General features: G+C 34.9%; 1 pseudogene; it reads left to right on the top strand.

Annotated features, from left to right (window-relative positions):
- The window catches only part of LOC119520176, a 60771-nt pseudogene that overhangs the window by 11469 nt on the left and 29872 nt on the right, over positions 1-19430 (top strand).

Below are 19430 nucleotides of genomic sequence, written 5' to 3'. Positions count from 1 at the left end.
AAGGAAGGGATTTGATATAAAAGGGAGAAAGGGATTATAAGAGGAATATTAAAGCAATTTATACAGCTCCCCAGTGCCAGTTATTCTTTTATTTCATATTCTTAGAGCCATTATCTTCATATGCCCATGAAGGTACCCTGGTGCCTTGTTAGCTGCCCAGACTCATTTATAATGGGACTGACTCTTCCAGACAATATTATTTTTCTGATGATATAAAATGTGACATGACTAAGCACCTAAAATATGCTTTCATGGCAGCAGATTTGGGGAGGATCATTCTATTAACTTGATGATATCATATTGTTATTTCTCACTGATTGGGCAATTACATGTATTTATATCTGGAGACTTTTTATTTTGAGAAGTTTTAGAAGTTAGATTAAGGTAGTGGGACATTCTTTGCAGGAATGCTTAGAAGTGTTTTCACCTGTGCAAGATTTTATTAAAACTTAATCTAATTTAATAATTGATCTGTTTGTAACAGTTCATAAGCTGAATTATTATTTCAATGTGCTGGTAAAACATTTCTGTCCATGAAAAGGCAGTTTTGTTAATATAGAAGAAAACTTTAAGGAATCTTTTAAAAAAATTATTTTTCACTACAACTAAGAATATATAAAGCATCTTTTTTTTCCATAAAGCCAGATTTTTATCTTAAGTCAAGCTGCCCAGGTATTAAGTTAGTCTGAGGTGAAGAGTAAAAGCCCAGTGTAGAGGAAGTTGCTTAATTGGTTCCTTAATTATACCCCAAAATAAGCAGAAATTAAGTTACTGAACTCACTGGTTAAGTTAACTGTTGTCTGAAGTACTCTTAGGGCAGACGTCTTGAGGTTTTATATTTTCCTAGTGAATCTTTCAAAATAAATGTTTAAATGTTTAGAATAAATGTTACTTTTTCTCTTTTAGAAAGTTTGCATTTGCATGATTGCAATTGAAATGTTCTCTTCCACATGTTCTTCACACATATGCAAAATTAACAACTGCCCATATAATGAAATGAGGAATAGACAATTCCAGCACTTCCAGCAAGTGTCAATATAAGGCAGTGGTGATATAGGAGATTTTGGATCAAGAACTGGAAATCAAGCACAAATGATATGAAATAAATAAGCTAGTAGCAGATATATTTTATTTCTTGATTATATTTTGAAAACTGATCTTAGTTAAGTAAATTCATATGGAATAATTAGAAGTTTTAGTTCCATAATTAAATGTTAATTAACAGATGCAAGTGTCAAAAACTAACACTGCACTTTATCACTGAAAAATTCTTTTGGAGTGAAACACTTATCCTAGTTGTCTATAGTAACTGAAAATAGTTAATTGGATTTTAGTTATCAGTTTAGTTATTTAGTTTACTAACTGTTTAAATGGGTTTGGCATTTATTTGCTTTAAGATGCTATAAATTCTCTTTCCCCCAAAGCAAAAAATGTTAGCATGACTTTCTCCCTCCCTATATCTCCTACAGTTTTAAATTTTAGTCTCTTTGAAGGGATATGCTGCAATTTTCAGTGTTTTTCCACCAAAATAGAGAGGCAGTGTGCCCCTTTACAGACTGAAGTGAATGAAAAAAAAAGTTGCATTATCGAAGGGGAAATTTGGCTATTTTGAATTCATGGTGGCGTTTTGAAATCCAGTGTCTGTTAGTAGTTTCTCTCCTTTCTTCCCCTTCACAGTCTCTCTTTCAACATTTATGGAGCTTCAAGGGGTTTGCTCTTTAACACTTAGCTTTTTTGCTTATTTCATACTTGTTTGTCAGAACATAGTTTATGTGCTACACACTTGGGAATTTGTGTAGACTATTGATGTTCTGCAGTTCATTTGTTCCTGTACATGTTGGGAAGCCAGGAGTTATGAAAAGAGGTGCTTGTGGAATTCACAGCTCTCAGAGTTAAGTGTGCTATTCCCTCTGTCATCTTATTTACCCATTCATTTGTATTTTTTGTCTTTATAAACATTTCTTCTTAGTTATACATCCCATAAAATGTGGGCAAGAAACTGCAGCCAAAGTGCTATTTACATGGAGATATAATTTGCACCATTGAAGTTGCCCTGAGGACTTAAAATCACCTTTAATTAGATGTAAATTTTTCCATATTTGGGTTTGACTACTCTGCTGGTTTGGATATATTATGTTCCCCAAAAAGAGCCATGATCTTTTAACCCAATATTGTTGGGTGGAAACTTGATTGAGTGTTTCCATGGAGATGTGACTCACCCAACTGTGGGTAATACCTTTGATTAGGTTATTTCCAGGGAGGTGTTACCCTGCCATTCAGTGTGTGTGTTAATGAAATCACTGGAGTCCAATAAGAGCTCACAGACAGATGGAACTCAGTGCTGCAGATGAGAGAGACTTTTGGAGAGATGCTTGGGAGCTGACACTGAGATGCTTGCCAGAGTTTGTTCTGGAGAAGCTAAGAGAGACAAACCCAGAGACATTTTGTAGGACACCATTTTGAAATGCAGGGGTTGAAACATGATGCAGGACAAGCAGATGCCAGCCATGTGCCTTCCCAGCTGACAGAGGTTGTTGGACTCCATTGGCCATTCTTCAGTGGAGATATCTTCTTCTCGATGCCTTTGGGCACTTTTATGGCCTTAGAACTGTAAATTTGTAATTTAATAAATCCCCTTTAGAAAAGTTAGTTCATGTCTGGTCTTTTGCATAATAGCAGTAGGAACATCTACTTAGTTTCTTTGAAATACTTTTTCTTAAAATATTTAAAAATATTTTTTCTTGAAGAGAACACAGTAGAAGCAAAGCTGAGTGTAAATGATTTTAAAAATGAAATTGACTTATTTGTTTTCTTTTTTATTTCTTTATTGTAGAATAAAACATATATACATTAAAGTGACAGCTTTTCAACTGCAATTTACCAAGTAGAGAACAAATTTCAAAGAATATTGTAGGTTACAGTTCCACATTTTCAGCCATTTCCTTAATGTGAAACACAACATATATACAAAAAGCTAGTATCTTTGAAAGCAGGATCCAACAAGTAATTATATAGGAAATTTCCAAAGTTATGAGTTACCATAGTTTCAGTTATTTCCTTATTGTGAAATTAATTTGTTTTCATGGTTATGTGATTATTTTTGGATATTTTATCATTATATGTATATAAATATATGTGAAGTTATAGGCTTACATATCATTAAATCTTTGGATTAAAAGTTGATTGCATGTATGTTGAGTAAGAGAGGAATTTCATTAGTCTTTTTTACAGAAAGCCAATTTTCATAAAATATTTTATAATTGAAAACATGGTGGAAGCAGCTTTTTATAAAAGGTATTGGGATATGAACCGTCTAGAAAATTGAGAAAAATATAGATGCAATTGGTGTTTTTAATTGAGTTCTTCATGACTTGAGCATTTTTAAATTTGATTTAATAGTATAGCTTCTGTTTGCCTGCATATATATGTAAATCATTTTAGCTTAAATGGTTTTAATCATCTAACTTTTTTGATAATTTCCTATCAGTAAAAATATTTTAAACATATAGCTATGTATATAATTTAGAAAATATATACATAGTATGTAGTGAAGGCATATATTAGATATTAGTAGAATATGATACACTCTTGTTTTCTGCTCTTCTTGCCCTCTAGTGAACAGCCTCCTTCCATCTGGGAGGCATCAACACACATGCACATATGTGCACACACATACCTCCATACCACTTGGTGACCATAGCTTTGAATACATAATGAAATTCTGGCTGTCCCTAGCCCAGCCTTCTGGAACTCTTGGACTTTCAGAATGGTGCTGACCTCAGAAGTCATCCCTGGAAAACTGTGTATTCTGTGGGGTCAGATCATCTGCTCTGCTCTGGACAAAAAGTCCAGAAGATTCCACTCAGCAAGTCTGGGTTGGCTGGAGATATCTACAAAGGCCAGTTGTGCATGTGTGTAAATGTGTGAGCATGTGAGTGGGTAAGTGTGTATGTTTATGAGGGTGTGGTCACATATGTAGGTGTGAGCATGCCTGTATGCAAGTATCCAGAAGGACACATGAGGGTGTGTTCATGTATATGAGGGTTTGCATGCATGTATGTGAGGGTATGCACACTAGTGTACATGAACATGTGAGGATGTGCACACATGGAGTATGAGAGTGTACACACATGGGAGTGCACATGTGAAGGTGTGCTCATGTATGTGTAGAAGTGTGTACCCAAATGTGTGTATGAGTGTGCATGCATTTGTGAGTGAGAGAATAGGAACACGTGCGCACACATGTGATTGAGGCTGCTCATGCTTGTGAGTGTAAGGGTGTGAATGCAGTGTGTGTATTTGTGAAAGTGTGTTCATGTGTGAGTTTGAGAGTGGGTGAGTGTGTGATGGTGTGTATGTGCATAAATGTGAGGGTGTACTTGAATGTGCATGTTTGTGCATGTATGTTTTGGCATCTGAATGTATTGAGTCTGTGTGTATACATGTGTTTTCAATCATGGGAGACTTAGAGCTCTGGAGGTGATTGTAGTCCCCAAGGTCAGTGTGTGACCACACAGGACACATCTGTTGAACACACCATCAGATTCACTGATGCCAGGGGTTTACACCCCTTTTTCATTGTCATGTGTGGCTCCCTTTGGAAGAGGTAGTTAATGTTGAGTGTGTGTTTTAAGAAGATATTGAATGGTTGATATTATATACACCCCATACTGTTAAATTTTATGCTTCTTATTCCCAAGCCTCCCCCACCTCTTTTTCAGGTGGAAAATTGCTCTCCTTGAATAATTAAATCCTGGAGTGTTCTAGGAGATGGAGCTTTGCTGTGCTCCAACATGTAGATGTGTTGGGTCAACACTCAGTCACCTTCAGTTCCTCTCAATAACCAAATCATATATGTGCTGTTTGAATCAAAGACTAGGTAAGGGTCCTGGAGTCCAGCCTGGAGGCAGAGCTCCCATTTGACCTGCTGCTGCTTTCAGGGGAAACTCTTGGGGTGACCAGTCCAGGGAGTCTCAGGGGCTTTAAGTAATTCAGTAACTGATTCACCTGAATGAAATTATCATAAATAAAATGTGGAACATAAAACCTTTGTGATAGTGAAGGAAAGGTAATAAAGTCAGCCGATAAGACTGAAAATCAAATTGACATGGCTTAGTGCATTTATAACCTATGGATATATAGTACATAATTTATGGAGGAAGTTGGGGATTTAACCTAAATGCCACACTAAATGTTTTGAAATAAGACTAGAATCTCAGAAAACTTGAATTCATCTAAGTTCCTAAGGGGCTAGAAACCCATCACTGAGAACTACAATCAGCTAAACATCAATTGTGATCATCTAAAAATGTGGGGATTAGAGCAGTTTGCCTTTCAACCTGAGATCAAGGAGGAATAAGACATTATGGGAACTGTTCTGGTATTACACTACCATGTTTCCTTACCCTTTGGTTTATGTTTAATAACTCAAGTTATACATCATTAATAAACACTTTATACAATATTCAGACAAGCTCTGTCCCATCAGCTCAGGCCCTCCACTCCACTCCCAGACTCAGGCTAAAGAAGCATCTCTCAGAGCCCCGTGTGAGTCTTAGGAGGTAGATGTCAATCCATCCACCAGAGTTTGGTGATTCAGTCTGGCCTGGATGGGGCCTGGGAACTGTGAGGAGAGGCATGCCATCAGGCCTCATTATTTCTAGCTTCAGTAGAAAAGGCAGGATGCTAAAGAACACTAATGAGGTTAAGGAAACTCCACCATTAGATAAGGAGGGTTGGTTTTTATGGTAATTGTATCCAGTATTTTGAGAAAAATTAGGTACTTCTATAAGTTGATAGTCTATAGACAAAATGCTAAAGAAAGAAAGATATTATGTAAGAAAAATGGCAATAAAAATTTCCTGAAAACTATGGTAATTCTTTTAAATGTATATCTGTGTCCTCAGGAATGTACGAGGAGTTATCTGAGAGCAGTAAGTGAGGACCAGGAGTTTCACTTTTCTAATGGCTGAAGGAGGTCTTACAGGATTCAACCCTCCTGTAATTAACAACTACAACCTCAGGGAAGATAACAAAAACTGTGACCTGAAGTCATAGAAGACTGAACAAAATCAGAGAGATTCTTGAGTAAAGTTTACAAGAAAAAAAGGACAGCATGAGTGAAGTATCTAGTTTCTTGGCTTTTAGCTTGGAGACATGTAGAGGCTAAAATTCTTATAACCTCCCCTTACACAAACAACACGTCTACAGTGCTTTTGGATGAAGAAACAGAAGACTGAATCAGAGAAACCATATTTACTAGAAAGGGAGAGTGGGATCCCAGAAAGGAGAGAACTTAAAAGGAGATCTCTATAGTCTGTATTTAAGCCATTCCCAAGTATAACTAACTACTGAACAACACTTGAGCAGGGCAAAATCTATGCAACCAAACCCAACTGTGGATACATAAATGAAGATTTTATCCGTCACTCAGAAAGCAGAGTTTGCAATTTGAATTTAAAAGTTAATTGCCTCCTAAAATAAAATAAAACACTCTTCAAAATACTATAAGGGAATCTAGAATCCCCACAACATAACATCATAATACACAGAATAAAATCCAAAATTAATCAACACATGAGGAATGAGGGAGATATGACCTATTCTCGAGGAGGAAAAAGCAACCAGACCAATATGAAGATTTCCAAAATGATGAAATTAGCTGATAAGAATTTGGAAGCAGAACAATAATTCTAGAAAAATAAGCCCTGGGGGAAAATGAATAGATTCAGTGTAAAGAGAGCAGAAAGAGAAGAGAACATGGATAAGTTTACTTGAGGAGTAAGAACAAATGCAAAGAACAAAGAGAAGGAGAAATTTTGAATCATGAGACTCACCATGAAAGTTCCCCCTCAACAGTGTGAAATAGACTTTATGAAGAAATAATCTTTGTGCTGCTCATGCCACTGAGATATTGTACTCATTTTCAGGAAATAAGGCCTCTTTGGAATTTCTGATCATTAGAAAAGAGAAATGTCAAAAAATATAACTTAAAGTACAGTAAATTAAAAAAAAATTTCTCCCATCTGTGGAGTCTGTTGAGGCCAAGGAGAAACTGGGAATTCACTGATTCAAATAAATAAATAGAAGTTTCTACTTGGGGAAATATTGAAGAGAGAGTAATGACAGTCACATTAGAAATCAGAGAAGATCTACCCTCTATGAGAAGCAATAGCTGAACTTGAGTTTTATTGTTTAAAATGAAGATTCAAAAGAAGGATAAATACAAGCTTTGTGGAGGTTTTTCAAGTTGGAACTCAAGCAATGACCCTTCGCATTTTCCTACGGCTATCGAGTTAAACTGAAGGTGGAATATCACAGTATGGCAACAGATATCCACCATCAAATCTTGAATAGCTTTATGGGTGATTCTCTTGAACACAAGTGAAGAACACAGACTCATTTCACAGTAATCTTCTATTTACATAAATCCTAAAAAGATTTAACTACCTTGCCTGGGTCCAGTTGAGTCCACTGAATCATTTTCCTTTTCAGTTCCTCTTCATATTTCTTTGCATCTGTACTCTTGATGACTACTTTATTTTTGAAGCAAATGAGTTCTTCAGGTTCTAACTCCTAGAAAATGGAAACCATAGATACCAAAGAAATTGTAGTCATCATGCTTTCCAAATTTTCCACATGCATCACTATCAGGTAAACTTATCAAACTGCTTAATTCCCCCACCCCCAATGTTCAGTTACAGCCTCAATTGCATATATGATGACAGTTCTGTTCTCTAGATTATTGTTGCTTTTTTTTCTCATTACTAACTACCAAGACATATAATAAGTCATTTTTAAAAGACATTATGGTTAACTTTAGAAATATTAAAAAAAAAGAAAATTGTGTAGTGCTTATTTAAAAAATACATATTGTAGGTATTATTCTTTCCTTTTGGCAAAATGCTATATAGAGATTTTAATTTCCCGGTTCTGGAGAAAAATGTCTCCAGAGTTTATGCTCTTAACAATGAGCTAGGCTGCCTTTACCTATTACCAGAATAAATGCTTTTGGACAATCTGCTTATTATTGATGTGCTGCTGTAGCCAAGGGACCTTAGATGCCAGCCACAGCATATATATACACACACCTGCCTTCTTGATCATTCGGGCCAAATGTGAACCATAGATAGCATCATAAAGCAGTAGGCTTTCCTGAGAAGAAAATCCAAGATCCAAAGGGATTCCATATTTCTTTATCTAAAAGCCATAAAATGCAAAAATATTAATTTCACATCCTTTATGCAGATGTATAACAATCTGGAGAATTACTCACTTTCCAAAGTGGTTTATACTTGCATGATTGACTGTAAGTGCAGCAAGTGGTGATAGTGTTCAATAACAAAGTCATTGTCCTTCAGAGAGCACACGTACTTTACTAGATCATTGTACTGCTCTTTGTACCATACTGTAATTACAGGATTGAAATGATAACTACATTCTCTTTGTGTTTTCAAAGCTATCATGTAACTTTGATTTTCTGTATACAAGCAAGTCTAGGGAGAGCTGTACGTGAGTTCATTCTCAATACAGCTCTAGAAATAGTGCTGAATAGTGAGAAGAACCTTGAACAGGAGTCAGTTTAACTATAAAACATAACTGTGCTTTACTTTTCCTCCTGTCTTTATCTTCAGTTATAATCTATAATTGCCTTTCAGGTCTTGGTTTTTAATTATGATTTTTCTACTTTATTTTTGTATATATTCTTGTGAAGCATGCCTTTGTGTAAAGGAGCATAGGATGAATAACTAGTTATATAGTTATATGATTATTTAATTTGTAGCTTTAATTATTAATATTATTTGTTATTGTATTATGTCTCTGTCATTGAGAATAACAAGTCACAAGATGATAATGAGCTTTTGTTCCTTGTCCATTTTTTTGAAATCTAAATATTTGATATTCCATTATGTCTATTAATATTATACTTGGCTTTATTTTTTCATAGGGTTATCATCTAACTGCTATTTGTTTTACTTAACTATCTTGTTTATTTCCTTTATTCACATTAAAATTTAATGTAAGCTCTATGAAACAAAGACTTTTGTTTTCTCTTGTACTTCTAGGAACTAGAGTGGGGCAAAGTACATACTAGGCACTTTAATATTTGTTCAGTGAAAATATGAATGTCACATTAGGGGACCTGCAGATTTTGGTTGAATGTAGCCAGAAAAATATGTTTTTATATTACCACAGAAAATTATGAAAATAGTCATAAATAAGCTATAGCAACATTGATTAATTCAATAATAACATAGTGCATATAAAGTATAAGATATTAAAATATGGATAAAAATATCAAAAGGTGTGGTCTCTGTGAATGTCTAGTGTTTTCAAAGGAAATTAAGGCATACACAAAAATAACTAAAATAGACTGTAAAAAATCTCATAATATAGGAAATAATATAGGACTTGAAACTGAGGAATCAAGATAGTATTTGAGCTATGCCTCAACAGAGTATTTTTTAGATAATGGATAGAGCTTTGCTTCATAAAGTGTAGAGGTAAGATAAAAATGAAATGTTAGTCATTTCACCAAAAAGAATTAAAGCAAAGTCAGTCAAGCATTGGGTAACAATGAATAATGCATATATCAAGAAAATTCATGAAAGGGAAGACTTCTGAGATATGAAACAAGAATGATAATATGGAACTGAACCACATAAATAGAATATTTTGAGGCAATCATTTCACAGTGGTCTAAAATTGCCTGTGGATATGTTTTTACTTTTTTCTTACAAAAGTTTGGAGTGAAAAAGTTATCATTGCTATTATTCCTTCCTTAATCACACTAAACTTACATAGGGAATTCACATAGACTGAAATAGATAAACATGGGAGCGCCTGATCTTAGAGGTTGATAGATCCACCATCATTTAGCTGTGTGGACGTAAGCAGGTCATTTAACCCCCTAGAGACTAGTTGTATAGTCTGTAAATAAAAGTGAAATCAACTACCTTTCAAGGTTTTATTAAGGATAAATTGTTTTGCATATAGAAGATGCGAAAATACAATGCAAGAACAGAGTGTTATAATAATTTTGAGCTCCCATTCTCCTATATTAAGATATCCATACCCAATCTAATTCTGTATGATGGTTTTCCTGTCCTTTTGTTTTGTTGTTTTTTGAACATTTCATGGTATTTTGTGATAGACCAGAATTTTCCATTTTGCTCTCAAACTGTTGCCATTATCTTTAAATTAACACCACCCATCTAGAAAGAAAGAAAAGTATTGTCACAGTAAACAAATTGACATTGCTTGCTTTTCAAGAAAATAAAAAGCTAAAAAGACATTTTAAGAGAATAAAAATATTCTCTAAATCCTAAATATATTAAAAATGTATGTGTAATAAAATAATGTGTGGTTAATTTTAAACAATCACCAAAGGCTGAAACTTTGAATTTCATTGACCAAATATAGTAATTATATCCATTTCTGTAATGAAATTTTGACCAATTTTGAAAACATTTCTAGCTTTTTTGTATGGGGAAGTTAGCGATGTGCATAGTACAAAAGAAGGATCATTCTAAACTGTCTCTCACTTCTCTCTGAGAATCTAAATATCAAACAATAAATGGAAAAATTAAATCACTCTAACACAAACTTCATGAGGTGTCATGTAAGGATGTATAATTATATTATGTCAAGTGGTGAGAGGAGATGCTTTCCAGTTAAATATAACCAAACTCAAAGAAAATAAATCTTAACTTGAGGAGGTTTTATTTCATTTTGTTTTAGAAATTAACTGAATCAAAGATGAGATAAAATTACTTATCCATTAATAGCAACAATAATGAATTCAAAATTCATTCTTAGTGAGAGCTTCAGGATTACTGATAGTAGATAGTGCCAAAAAGGGACATCGGATCTGAAGAAGAAGGTAATCCCAAACTTCTGCTCCAATTCTGTCCCAAGACAGTACACCATTCAATGTAAAAAAATAGTCTGAAGAAAAAATTAGTGACAATTTTTCCAAAATTTTAATAGATTATGCCACCAAAATCTATTAGTCCCTTCTCCGCCATTCAGTGTTGTTCATTCTCCCACTGACAAAGTTGGTCAATGATTCTAACAATCTTTTAAGCAGAATTAAAGTGGATTTGAGACTTTTACCAATAATATATCAAGAGAAGTCTTGATCCATCTTGTGTATGATAGCTGAACTATATATATTTTATTGCCATGGCAGTAAAAACTCATAGAAAAGAAAGATGAATGAAAGAAAAGGTTTTATAAGTCTTATTTATGAATTAAATATTGGTTAAATTATAGAGATTGCCATAAAAAGATAGTAAGGTGAAGAAAAATCTCTGTAAAAATAAAATATTTATTCATGTGTCTCTAAACCCATCACTGAAATACAGTTAAAAATTTTTGATGAAATAAACTAATTTGAAACAACTTTTTCAGTCTTTGGTCTACAGGTTTTATAAAAGCACCTATTCTACAGTAGTGAGAAATCAAGCAAAAGTCTGAGTTCCCTGACTGTTACTGGAGGCAAGATGAGTGCAGTGATTAGTACAATTATTAGTTTGGCAAAATATGTGTGATTAGTAATACATGAAAGCAAGAACAACTTCATTAGACTTGATTATGATTAATTTCTGTGAAATTCTCAACTAATAAGCCTATATTTCCTAAAATTAGATCCTTCTGTATATTACACCCTAGTTTTAATAGAGCAAGAAAAAGAATTTAAAAAAACCCATTTCAAAAGGCCTATGTTTATGCTTCATTTCTGATTTTACTAAAGTATTTATCCTTTACAGATTTGAAACAGGCACTGTGGAGAGGTAACAGAAGATATCAAAGAGCTTTTAGTCAAAATAGGAAAAAAAAGGAAAACAGATATAGACACCAGAAACATGTTGGTAACAAAGTCATTTTAATAAACTGCAACATTTATGAGTGTGTGTATGACCTGTCAAAGAATAGTCAATAAATCGGAGATGGGCATGGAATTTATAATGATGACATGAGAACTTGATAGGAATCACTATTACTAGTATTTTAACCAGACTCAAAAGATAAGCATCAAAATACTTTGACATAGACATTTCACAACTTTTAAATTCATTGTTATGTTTGAGAACATTAAATCTTGTCATTTTGCACATGGAGATAACTCTGTGCTAGAATGTGACTTAACCATTAAAAGTACAGAAAATGGAAGCAGGCTGCCTGCATTCTAGTCTTGCTCTGCCACTTAAAAGTGTGAACTTGAGAAAGTTAATCTCTCTCTGCTTCAATTTAGTAGCCATAATAATGTCTTCATAGGGTTTCTCTGAAAAGTACACAATGTTAGAGTTGGAAATTGTACAGATGTCCATAATAAACTTTAAAATGATGTTAGCTATTATCACTCTCTGTATAGCAATATGTGTAATATAATTATTTATATCTAAATCAAACTTTACATTCTTTTTCTACCTTTATTTTATTGCTAAATGTATCAGTCCATGTTATATAAAACAAATATTCAGATTAACAAAGCATGATAAAGCAAACATCTGTGTAACTTTCCCTCTAAATTAAGATAAATAATGTTGCCATCACTTCAGAAGTCCAGGTAGCAGTGCAGATTATAACAGCCCCTTCCTCTGGAGGTTACTGTGTTGCTATTTTTATTAAGATTTGCTTAGCATGTTTTTCATTATATGTGTGTGGGTCAGTATGCTCATTCATAAGCAATATAAGTTGGTTTTTCCAATCTTCTAATATGTTATAAATGGAAACACATAGCATGTGTTCTTACATGCCTAGCTAACTTTGCACGTTATGGTTTTAAGATTAATCTCTGTAGCATTCATTTCTATTGCTCTCTGTACTGTATTGTGTGAAATTATATATTTTGGTTATAATATCTACTTTTGTGGACATTTGAGTTGTTTCTAATTTGGTGCTTCCATTAATATTTCTGCTATGAACATTTTGTACACACATCTTGTGATCCATGTATGTAAGAGTTCTTAAAATTCAGTCTTATTTCTAAAACCTTACAGATTATTTTTCTAGTCCTAGGATGTATCATCAGGAGTGGAATTCCTTGTTCATGAAATATTGTCATTTTCCTTATATTTTGTCCGAAGAATTTCCAAAGCAGTACCCACCAGCAGAGTATGAGCCCACCTGTTGCACTATCTCCTCTGCAACACTTTTTATTGTCAGATTCTTATTTTTGCTGATCTAGTTGAGTGAGTTTCATTGTAATTTTAATTTTAATTTTCAGGGGTATATTGGGCATTTGGATATTCACTTTGTGAGTGGATTTTTATCAATTTAAAGTAAATCTTCATATTTTTATATGAATGTTCTTTATCCATTATAAAGTTTCAAATACTTACCACTAAGTGGCTTGTCTTTTTCTTTGCTTAATATTATCTTTTGATGACTGCAAGTTCTTAATTTTAAAATAGTTAAATTTGTTAATTTATTCTTCCCAGGTTGTGCTTTTTATGTCTTACTTACAAAGCCTTTCTCTATTTCAAAATCATGAAGATATTCAGATATTATCTTCTAAAAGTTTCATTTTACTACTTTTCACAACAAAAAAACAAATCCAAAGACATTTTAATTATACACCTTGACCCAGTAGAATTTGTCCCTGCTATGAAAGTTTGGGTCAAGATAAGAAAATCAATTAATGTAATCACCACATTAATAGAATGATGGAACAAAATCACATGATCATCTCAGTTGATGCATAAAAGGCATTTGACAAAATCCAGCACCCCTGCTTGATAAAAACACTTAGAACAATAGGAATAGAAGGAAACTTCCTCAACATGTTAAAGGGACTATATGAAAACATACAGCTAATGTCATACTTAATGGTGAAAGACTGAAACTTTCCCTCCAAGATCAGCATGAGACAAGGATGCCCACTTTCACCACTGTTATTCAGCATTTTACTGGAAGTTCTAGTCAGAGCAATTAGGCAAGAATGAAAGGCATCCAAATTAAAAGGAAGAAGTAAATCTTTCCTTATTTGCAGATGGCATGATCCTATATACAGAAAATTCATACAAATCCCCAACAAAATCTTAATGCTAATAAATGAATTCAGCAATGTGGTGGGGTACAAGATCATTACCCTAAAATCAGTAGTGCTTCTATACACAGGTAATGAACAATAGGAAGAAGAAATCAAGAAAAAAATTCCATTCACAATAGCAAGTAAAAGAATCAAATATCTAAGAATAACTCTAACCAAGAATGTACAGAGAAAACTACAAAACAATGCTATAATAAATTAAGGAAGACCTAAATAAATGGAAGCATATTGTGTTCATGGACTGGAAGATATCAATCCTACCCAAAGCAATTTATAAATTCAATGCAATCCCAATCAAAATTCTAACAACCTTCTTTGCAGAAATGGGAAAGTCAACCATCAAATTTATATAAAAGTGTAAGGAGTCCTGAATAATATGAGCCATCTTGGAAAAGAAGAATTAAGTTCGAGGTTTCACACTTACCTATCTTAAGACTTATTACAAAGCCATGGTAATCAAAATGATTGGTACTGGCACAAGGACAGATTTAGAGACCAATGGAATAGAATTAAGAGCCCAAAACTCAGCCTTCTTTTTTTATGGCCAACTGATTTTTGAAAAGGTGACAGAGACGGTTCAGTTGGGAAAGAATAGTTTCTTCAACAAATAGTGCTGGAAAAACTAGATCTCCATTTTCATAAAAAGAACAACACTTCACACCATATACAAAAATCAACTCAAAATGGATCAAAACCCTAGAGGGAGGAGCTAAGATGGTGGCATAGGGAGGAGTGGAAGACTGTTAGTCCCCCCCAGAACAATTTATAAATGACCAAAAAACTAGTAAATAACCTGGAATAACAGTGGGGAGACAAACATGACTGTCCACTCATCATCCACCAACCTGAATTGGGAGGAATGCCCGAGATCACAGCATAAAATCTGTAAGTAAAACTGCGGACCCGTGCTGAGAGCTGAGAGCTGAGAGCCGAGAGTCCCTCCCTCATGGAAGCCACGTGGTGCACTCTCTCAGCCCAGCTCCAAGTGGGGTTTTAATGTTAACTGCTCATTACAGACAGCGAATCCTCAACAAGCAGACAGAGGCTTTTGGTGACAACTGACCTTGGGAGAGTCAGGGAACATATCTGTCTCAGGACAGGGAGCCCAGAGGATTGGGTGCTATCTCTGGCTGATGGGTGAACCTGGGAGTTTTTCTGTCCCTTTCTCTCTCTCTGGAGAAAACCTCAGCTGTGCTCTGCCTGCAGCACTTTGCAGTAAAGACAGCCTCAGCCGTTTTAAAATCAAAACACTTTATCAGCAGAATCACAGAAAAAAAGAACTTATTGATATACAGATGACATCTCTGGAGGGGGCATAGCTACCCAAGAGGAAAGAGAGGGGCCCAGCACTACTGCCCTTCTTTTAGTCTTTCTGGAACCAGACCCCAAAGCCTGGGGGAGGAGAGCCACAGGCCATACCCTCTTACACAGGCAGTGACAGGCTGACAGGTGCATCTGCTAGCCAGAAAAGCACAGGTGTCTCAATCCTCTAAGAAAAGCCATAAGGGAAACCAGATACTGAAATATTACCTCCCTCTGTGACCTGAGCCTGTTCTCATCTTGGAAAACCTGATTGGGGTGGCCTGGGAGGTCAGATGCCTAGACAACAGAAAACCACAACCTAACACTAAGAAAAATGAAGCTATGACCCAGTCGAACAAATGTACACTTCAACTGAGATACAGGAATTTAAACAACTAATGTTAAATCAATTCAAAAAGTTTAGAGAATATTTCACAAAAGAGACAGAGGCTGTAAAGAAAACACTGGGCATATATAAGGCAGAAATTGAAAGTTCAAAAAAACAACCAGTAGAATATATGGAAATGAAAGGCACAACACAAGAGATGAAAGACACAATGGAAACACACAACAGCAGATCTCAAGAGGCAGAAGAAAACACTCAAGAACTGGAGAACAAAACACCTGAAAGCCTACACGCAAAGGAGCAGATGGAGCAAAGAATAAAAAAAATGAGCAACATCTCCGGGAACTTAAAGATGAAACAAAGTACAAGAATCTACATATCATTGGTGTCATAGAAGTAGAAGAGAAGGGAAAAGGGGCAGAGGCAATAATAGAGGAAATAATCAATGAAAATTTCCCATCTTTTATTAAAGACATAAAATTACTGATCCAAGAAGCACAGCATACTCCAAACAGAATAGATCTGAATAGGCCTATGCCAAGACACTTAATAATCAGATTATCAAATGTCAAAGATGAAAAGAGAATCCTGAAAGCAGCAAGAGAAAAGCAATCCCTCACATACAAGGGAAGCTTAGAAAGACTATGTGCAGATCTCTCAGCAGAAACCATGGAGGCAAGAAGGAAGTGGAGTGATACATTTAAGATACGGAAAGAGAAAAACCGCCAACCAAGAATCCTATATCCAGCAAAGCTGTCCTTCAAATATGAGGGAGAGCTCAAAATATTTTCTGACAAACAGACAATGAGAGACTTTGTGAACAAGACACCCAGCCTACAGGAAATACTAAAGGGAACACTGCAGAGGGATAGGAGAAGATGGGAGTGCATGGTTTGGAACACAGTTTTGGGAGATGGTAGCACAGCAATGTAAGTACATTAAACAAAGATAACTATGTATATGGTTGAGAAAGGAAGGTTGGGAGCATGTGAGACACCAGAAGAAAGGAGGAAAGATAAAGACTGGGACTGCATAACTTGGTGAAATCTAGTGTTCAACAATTGTGATAAAATGTACAAATATGTTCTTTTTACAAGGGAGAACAAGCAAATGTCAACCTTGCAAGGTGTTAAAAATGGGAGGCATTGGAGGAGGGATGCAATCAATGTAAACTAGAGACTAACTAACAGAACCATTGTATTATGCTCCCTTTAATGTAACAAAGGTGATATACCAAGGTAAATGCAGATAAGAGGGGGGGGGGGATAGGGAAGGCATGTTAGACACTTGACATTGGTGGTGTTGTCTGACTCTTTACCCTACTTTGATTTAAGGTTACTTTTCCTTTTGCTACTTCCTAGCTGTCATTTTTCTCCTCTTTCTTTTCCCTCTCTACCTTCTTTGATGCTCCCTCCTGCCTTGCAGAAGAAATGTAGATGCCCTTACATAGATAGTGGTGAAGGTGGTGAACACATAAATATGTGACCATGCAGAGAACCATCAATTGTTTACTTAGGATGGAATGTATGGGGTGTGAACAAAACCATCTTAAAAAAAAATGGGTTGATGTCAAAACCTCAAGGGCAATATACTGAGTGAAATAAGCCAGACACATACGGACAAATATTGCAGGGTCTCACTGATAAGAACTAATTATAATATGTAAACTCATAGACATGAAATATAAGGTACCAAGATATAGGATGAGGCTTAAGAATGGGGAGTGGTTGCTTAGTATGAGCAGAATGTTCAACTAGGATGAACTTAAATGTTTGGAAATGAACAGAGGTGTCAGTAGCAAGATGTGAAAATAACTAACAGTGCCGAATGGCATGTGAATGAGGTGGAAATGGGAAGCTCAGAGTCATATATGTCACCAGAAGGAAAGTTGGAGGTCAAAAGATGGGAATGTATAAAACTGAATCCTATGGTGGGCAATGTCCGTGATTAACTGTACAAATATTAGAAAACTCTTCCATGAACCAGAACAAATGTATGACAGTACAACTAGAAGTTAATAATAGAGGGGCATATAGGGAAGAAATATATACCTATTGCAAACTATATACTACAGTTAGTAGTATTTCAACATTCTTTCATAAACAGTAACAAATGTACTATACCAACACTACGAGTCAACAAATGAGGGGGGTTAATTAGGGATATGGGAGGATTCGAGTTTCCTTTTCTTTTTCTTTCTTTTTTTTTCTTTTTTTTTCTACCTTTAACTTTATTTCTTGTCTGGAGTAATGAAAAGTTTCTAAAAATTGAACAAAAATTAAGTGTGGTGATGGATGCACAGCTGTATGAGGGTACCGGTGGCAACTGATTGTACACTTTGGATCTTTGGATAATTGTATGGTATCTGAACAATCCCAATAAAAATTTAAAAAAAAAGTATCAAAAACCTAAATAGAAGAGCAAGAACTATCAAATTCCTAGAAAAAAAATATAGGGGAGCACCTTCTAGACATTGTTTTAGGTAATGGTTCTTAGACTTTGTACCCAAAGCACAAGCAACATAAGAAGAAAATATACCTCATCTAAGTTAAAAACTTTTAGGCTTCAAAGGATTTTATCATGAAAGTAAAACATTAGCCTACACAATGGGAGAGAATATTTGGAAACCATATATCCAGTAAATGTTTATTATCCAGAATATATAAAGAAATCCTTCAACTTAACCACAAAAAGACAAACAACCCATTTAAAAAATGGGCAAAAGATGTGACTAGACATCTCTTCAAGAAAGCTGTACAAATGACCAGAAAGCTCTTTAAAGGATGCTCAACTTCATTAGCCATCAGGAAAATGCAAAACAACCACAATATGATACCAAATCTCACACATTAGAATGGCTGCTAAAAAAAAATGAAAAATAACATGTTGGAGAGGATGTGGAGAAATAAGAACACTCATTCATTGCTTGTGGCAATGTAAAATGGTGCAGCTGCTGTGAAAGACAGAGCCTCAGAAAGTTAAGTATGGAAGTACCATATGGCCTGGCAATCCCACTAAAAGGTATATACTGAAAAGAATTGAAAGCAGGGACTTGAAGTGAGATTTGCAAATTGATGTTAATAGCAGCTTTATTCGCTATTGCCAAAAGTGTCCATCAACCAATGAGTGGATAGACAAAATGTGTTAATACGTAAAATGGAATATTATTCGGTCATAGAAAGGAATGAAATCCTGATACGTGCAAGAACATGGATGGACCTTGAAAACATCATTTTGAGTGAAATAAGCCAGACACAAAAGGTTATATAATATATGATCTCACTGATTTGAAATAATTAGAATAAGCAAACTTATAATATCAAAATCTGTAATATAGGTTACTAGGGAACAGGTAAGGATAGAGAATGGGAAGTTACAGCTTAAAATGTACAAGGTTCCAGAATGATTGAAATGTTTTGGTAATGGATGGTGGTGATGGTAACACAATTTTGTGAACATTATTAATGGTACTGAAATATTTATCTGAATGTGATTTAAAGGGGAAATGTTAGATTGTATATGTGGTATATGCTCCATCTGAAACCTATAGGGAGGATCCTTGGCATTCCCCAGCTTCTATAGTGCATCACTCAAGTTTCCACTTCCATCTTTACATGGCCATCTGCCCTCTGTGTGTGTCTGTCTTTCTGCAAATCTCTTTCCTTATAAAAACCTAGTCATTGGATTTAGGACCCACCCTAATCCAGTATAACATCATTTTAACTT

Source organism: Choloepus didactylus, chromosome 25, assembly GCF_015220235.1.
Source record: "Choloepus didactylus isolate mChoDid1 chromosome 25, mChoDid1.pri, whole genome shotgun sequence".
Classification (NCBI taxonomy): domain Eukaryota; kingdom Metazoa; phylum Chordata; class Mammalia; order Pilosa; family Megalonychidae; genus Choloepus; species Choloepus didactylus.
This window is presented reverse-complemented; position numbering and strand designations above follow the sequence as displayed.